Here is a 7,040-nt window from a genome sequence, read left to right as displayed (position 1 = left end):
CTGTTTTGAAGGGTCTTTTTTATTTACATTGAATGGTGTTCAGAGAGATGTGAAGTCACACAAGTAATTGTATGAATTAATATGGAATGCATGCCTTCTGAATATGTAAGTACCTAGTGGGAAAAAAAGGTGTTCCGATGTTTGAATCATCTTCCGTTTCCCCAGTGATTTCAAATTGTTTGGAAGTGTTTTCAAACATTGTGCATGATAAATCAGGTGATATTCAACTTAAAACAATACTATATTGACATGCAGTTTACAGCATGCTATTATGCTACTAAGGTGAGGATGTGCCCTTAAAGTCCTCATTTAAAATGTAATGTTACTTTGATGAGTCAACAAGTAAAAATAGAACAATGTCAGTTGCAGATTTCAGAGAAGAGAGCTTTTGTTTAGTATTGCTGTGCATTTGCAACATGTGCATTTGATGCAGGACACCTTTCGTTAATTTGCTGGTGATTTCTTAGTGATGCTGATGGTGATTTGGCAGAATTGCTTATGCCAAGTGTCATGCAACATGATATCAGGGCAGCTGATTTATGTTGATGATTAAATGAAATTAATGTTTTGGTGTACAACATTACTACAATAATTAATAATATTTTCAACTTAAAAGATTCTATAACATTTTGCAAATTGATGAACACAGCTTTCTTTTATTTGCTGAGATGGTTAAATTGAGCTCATTTCTTTTTTAAAAGCACAAAATGTAGAGGATGCTTGCAAGGAAGATACCCCACACTGAAAGTTGATGGTGCAATGAGTGTCAATATAGTTAACTTAGTATTAGAAGTTGGTCTTGCATTGTGAGAGCACTGAGAACGGATGGTACAATGTGGTAGGAACAGAGTGATTTTTGTATTCAGAGATTTAGCTGTGAAAGATGTTTGATGCAGAATGGGGTGGAGATAGGACTTGGAGAATGAGAGTTAGATCTTGTTTTTTATGAGACTACTACAAAATCATTAAAAAAAAACTTGAGAGAGGTTAAAAGAGAAGTGTGTGTTACAGTTGTGGATCCGGTGATACTGGAATGTTGGGGAGAATTGTTCATGCTGGACCCACCAGGGTAGGGTGGTTTTTAGGCCTGAGAAAACTGAAGAAGGTGAAGTGATCATAATGGTTTTGAAATGTCTCAGCACTTGAAGGGCAGTTTCTGATGCACCCCTTTCTCATTGTGACCTGAAAACAGAATGAAATATTTACCTTTGATTACCACTTTGCTTCTGATCCCTTTCTCATAGGAAGAAAGCCCGGTGTTATCACTGTGCAGGGCACAGTTAAGATGGTGGTTGGAGGCTGAAGGTTTCAGTCCACCATTCTTCACTTTGGAGCATAGCTCCTCAGAAAAGATTTTTAATTAATTCATAAGATGTGTGTGTTGCTGGCTGTGCCAGCATTTATCGCCCGTCCTTAGTTGCCCTCGAGAAGGTGATACTGAGCTGCCTTCTTGAGCCATTGCAGTAAATTTGGTGTGCGTCGACCCACAATGCCATCAGGGAGGAAATTCCAGGATTTTGATCTGGTGATGCTGAAGGAATGACGATATATTTCTGAGTCAGGGTGATAAGTGGCCTGGAGGAGAACTTGGAAGTGTTGTTCCCATGTACCAGCTGTCCTTGCCCTTCTAGATGGCAGGAGTTGTGGGCTTGGAAGTTGTTGTCTGAGGATCTTTGGTGAATTTCTGCAAGTGCATCTTGTAATTGGAACTGAGCATCAGTGTTGGAGGAAATGAATGTTCACGGATGTGATGTCAGTCAAATGTGCTGCTTTTTCGTTGATGGTGTCAAATGTTTTGAGTATTACTGGAGCTGCATTCAACCAGGCAAGTGGGGAGTATTCCATCACACTTCTGACTTGTGCCTTGTAAATGATGGACAGATTCTGGGGCTTTGCAAGGTGAATTACTCACTGCAAGATTCTAAGCCTCCAATTGCTCTTGTCGCCATGGTATTTATATGGCGAGTCCAGTTCAATGTCTGGTCAGTGTTAACCCCCAGGATGTCAGAGGTGGGGGATTCAATGATGGTTGAGAGTACAAGTCCCAATCCAAAGATTTGAAGACAGTAACTCTCGTGACGCTGCAATGCAGAATTAAGCTGTACCTTGCGTTCAGAGGTGCAGTCTTTCAGGTTTTAAATCTAGTTTCCACCTGTCCTCTGCTTAGATGATCCTGTAACATTATTTTGAAGAAAAGCAGGAGACTTCTTCTTGTACAGACCAACCTTTATCCCTTGATCAATATCCTAACAAAAAATGATTATTTAGCTGCTATCACAGTGGAAATGTTAAGATGATACATACTTGGCAAAACTGAATTGTCATGGTGATGCCCCTCCCAGTCTCCCACACACCCACTCATCCTCCACCTTCCCCCATCACCGTCACTGGCTCTCCAGCCAGTGGCAAAACTTGCTGTATTTCCCATTTCCGGGAGTCTGTTTGGGATTACATCCCATCAATCCATCAGGGAAATTTGTAACAGATTTCCTGGTTTTGGGATGAATTTCCTTCCCCCAAGACCTGCTGGCCAATCAGAAGACAGCAGCGCTCGCTAGACCCCCTCTAGGACTTGGGGATCTCTACAGGGTTTTGGAAGGTCATGAGTTCTCCATCTCAAACTACCAGCTCCATTATCAGTCTACCCTCACCTCTTAGCCTGCCCGCAGGACATGTGTTAAATTCTGTCCAACGAGTGTGTTCTGAATTCCAACTTTCACTAATCTCGTATTAATAATTACAGACAGCATTAGAAAAGAATGGGTGTGAGCGTTTAAAAAGGATCAAACGTCATAAAATGAATATGGATATTTGGACTATTTAGCCATGGTAAATGTGGGGTTACGGGGATAGGGTATGAGGCGGGTCTGGGTAGTATGCTTTTCGGAGGGTCGAAGCAGAATCTATGGGCCAAATGGCCTCTTCTGCACTGTAAGGATTCCATGAATCTAAGTGTTCTGAAGTCAAATACAGGTCCATTAAAAACTGTAGAATATAAATTATGAGCTTTAATAACCCTCCAGATTATAAATTAGCCCTATTAATAGGCAATCTGAAAAACATGATATATATGTGTAAACAACATCAAAAGCAGAATGCCTCAAAATAAAAACACAAGTTGGTGAAACCAATTTCAATGAAAATGGAATACCCAGTATTTATACTGAGCAACATTGTAATCAAAACTTCTTACTCATTTATAACAAGTTTTCTTGTAATATTTTAAAACATTTCTGTATTTGTCTTTTTTTTAAACACACTGTAGGTTACAGTGGTCATTGAACATAAGGAAAATTTTCCATCAGATTTTAATTTGCTTCCGTGGAGTTCAGCAAACGAGAATAGTGGCCCTTGATGCATTGTTGAAAATCAGTACATATTCAATAAAAGTAGTGGATGAATTGTCATTTTGGTTGTAAAACGTTAAAAGTGTGTTAAATTGATGGGGTACATTTTTGAAATTCATTGAGTTCACAGTTAAATATAAATATTATGGTTACTACAAATATGTAATGGGTACTTCTGGTATACATTTCACTGTACTTTCCTTTGAAGCAATGGATTAGATGCTTCAGCTTTTCTTGTGAAGAGATATTATCTTTAAATTTGGAGCTTCTCAAGGGAGCTAGTGAAAGGTGAACTTGAATGTCAATCTGAAACAGCCAATGTTATTGAAAATCTCAATTAATAATAGATGAAGTGATCACAACAGTAGATTGAAGCTTCCAGAAATGCTTTTCATGTGCTTATTGCTGATAAGATTAACATATGAAATATTTTTCTATAACTTATCAATCGGTGCTTTACGTTAGCTTGACTTAATAACAGTCTTTTTATTCCTAGACAGTAGTATGAGAAGCAAAGAATTATTTATTATTCTAGCTTTGATTTATAACCTAAAATTCATTTAGAAGAAATGAAGGTTTACAAAGCCTTTAAAAAGCATTGTTGAAAGTTTAATTTAGGTTTAGTCATGCACAGACATATCAACCAATGTTGAATGTCTCAACTTTCTGTAGGAGCACAATGGATCTACTTTCTAGAAATTATGAAGCAAGAGATAATCTTTAAGGTGGATCATCCCACAAGCTTCGTGTAAAGATTTGTATGAAATACTGACTGATTTGTGGAATTGTTGCTCTATTTTCAATTGTTTAATATTTCACTGCAAAATAATAAAAAAACTAGAGGTATGAAAAGTAATAGTAATTTCAGATTTGTGTTACCTTAAATGAGTTGTAAACTGTTTTGCATCATATTTGACACAATGTGCACTTCCATATTGAGATTCAGTGAATCAAGGTTTAAACACATTGCTCAACATTGAACTGACCAAAGGATACAGATTAGGAAGATCTCTGGTTTAACCCATTGCCTGGGGGTTAGAGGGAGGATTGATGGACCACCAGTCACATTTCATAGAACATGTTAATGGATGCAAATCACATTGAGCTGTTGTCGCCTCCTCATACTTGAACAACAACCCACCATATTGATTATCTAGGCTCTGTCATAATGTATCATCATTTGCATGACTGATACCAGAATCCATTATACTGTGGTTTATCATGAGTTGGTACATCGAGCAAAGGAGAGAAAAGCTGAAAGTGGAACAAAAACATTCTGCTTATGTAAAAGTACCACCTTTTGGAAAGTATATTGAGACAATGAAAGCTCATCAATTCATGTAGTTAGAGCAAGTTAGAAGTGAACAAAGAATAAATTTTAGCTGTAATATTGGTTTATTTAGGATAGGAAGCTCCACGTGGATCCACTTTATTGTGTTTATATTGACAGATGGAAACTTTATTTTTTACGGTCATATTTACTTAATGTGACTCCTAGCAAATCATATTATTTTGCATGTATTATAGCTTAATATGCATCTTTGCCACTGTTATTTTTAGCATTCTGACCTATATTGGACATTGAGTATGCAGTCAGATGTACTAAACTGTGATGTTTGCAACAGGTTTTAGGTTAATTGTAATTCTAGTTAGTGCAACCTTCCCAAAGGCCATGTCAACCATTGCAGTGACAGAAATGAAAACCACAGAAGGGTTTGTTTGAAAATTGATGTAGCAGAAATAACTGAAGATGAGGTAAATCAGCATACCTTTCCTGTCTGTTCTGTTCATTTGAATGCCTTTTTTAAAATATTGTATTGCTTTATTCCCTGCTGTTATCTGTCACTTTACATGAGATGAAATAAGCTAAGCTGGCAATAAACATTCCAAAATCACCAGTTTAGTTAATTGCTTCTAGTAAGAGAAAAACACACAAACTGTATTCCAGAGAGGTAAAAATAAATTACTGAGACAATCAGAAAATAACGATAACAAAATTTGAAAGATTAATCAAAGGGAAGACTAAAGAAAACTGAGCTTTCCTCAAATGTTTATGAACCTTTCATGGAGAATTCATCCTTTTTCATCCCTTTACTGATGAAATAATTTTGAGTATTTTAACATATGAAGACATTGGTTTTAAATTGAGCTAAAATTAGAAGTTTCCTCTTCCTTACTCTATATGTAGAAGAGTTCCCACATCTACAGATACATGAGGCACACAAAACACATGCTTCCAGCAATTATCTACATTCTATTTTTCCTTGAACAGGTCTCCACCCTGAAGCCAGAGACTATAGCTTATGGATCATCACTGTACAGCAAACTCCTCTGACCACTGCTTGCCATAAGTATGTTGGGAGAATTTGCAGGCTGACAATTGATCTGTTTGGCCACATTAAGAATGTACCACTGTGGCCATTAAGTCATGCATCACCTCATCAAGGCTCTTTTGACAATACCTTCTTAAGGCAAAACCTGTAATAACTCGAGGGACATGGGCTGCATATACATTGCAACATCACTACCTGCTTGCCCAGGACCCCCACCTCAGAAGGAAATTTGAAGGCCTGCCAACACACTGTGGGCAACCTAAATTGGTGTGGAATGGGATTTACTCCCCTCACTTAGAAGAAATCCCAATTTCTGGATAGCTAGCCAGTGAGGTTGGCCAGCAGTGCCAAAAACACATTACTGGATGCTGTTGCAACCAGCCTGAAGAAGAAAGCCACACAGATTCCTGGAGTGAGGTAGGTCCAGGATATTGAATAGGGAGGGTTTGGCCAGTTTGGATGGGTGTAGGCTTGGAGGGATAGCTTTTGGAGACTGAGCAGGTAGGAAGGAAGTAGGATACTATCTTTGACATCCAGTCGAAGATGCTACTTGAAGATACTTACTTACTTCCTAGCATTTTTAAAACATGTGTCTCACTCCCACCTACCTGCTCTCACCAACCATATTATGACACGGTCAATGTGATAATGGAGTTAATTAACCTGTTAACAAGTACCATTTATCCTAAAATATTTATTCAGAAATGGACCACGTTATGGCAGTGAGCTTGGAAATAGATGGGAAGCTGGTGGGTTGGAAATTACTATTTTACAATTGTCCTGCCGCAACCCCACAAACTGGGGGTGAGTGAAATCCACTCACAGGAAATTACTGGTTTAGTATTAATTTTGAGCAAGTTTTTGGAGTCTTAAAATAACCGAGTATGGACAATGTCAGTTTTTGTTTTATTCATTCACAAACAAAATAGCGATGTGGGTATTGCTAATGGGGCCATCGTTTGTTGTCACCATAATTGCCCTTGAGAAGGTGGTGCCAAGCTATGTTCTTGAACAGCTACAGTCTATATGCTGTAGGTAGACCCACAGTGCTGTTAGGGAAGCAGTTCTAGGATCGTGACCAGTGATTGTGAAAAATGGCAATGTAGTTCCAAGTCAAGTTGGGGTGACACTTGGAAGGGAAACTGCAGGTGGTGATGTTGCCATACATCGGCTAATCAGCAATGCTATGAGGTGATGGGTGGATTTTCTTGTGCAGGTGATCATTGCCTGGCATTTGTGTGGCAGGAATGTTACTTGCCACTTATCGGCCCAGGCTTGGATACTATCTAGGACGTGCTGCATCTGGACACGAATTGCATGACTGAAGAGTCGTGAATGGTGTGAATGTTTTATAATCGTC

This window comes from Rhincodon typus, chromosome 3 (assembly GCF_021869965.1).
Source record: "Rhincodon typus isolate 14 chromosome 3, sRhiTyp1.1, whole genome shotgun sequence".
NCBI classification, from domain to species: Eukaryota; Metazoa; Chordata; class Chondrichthyes; order Orectolobiformes; family Rhincodontidae; genus Rhincodon; species Rhincodon typus.
This window is presented reverse-complemented; position numbering follows the sequence as displayed.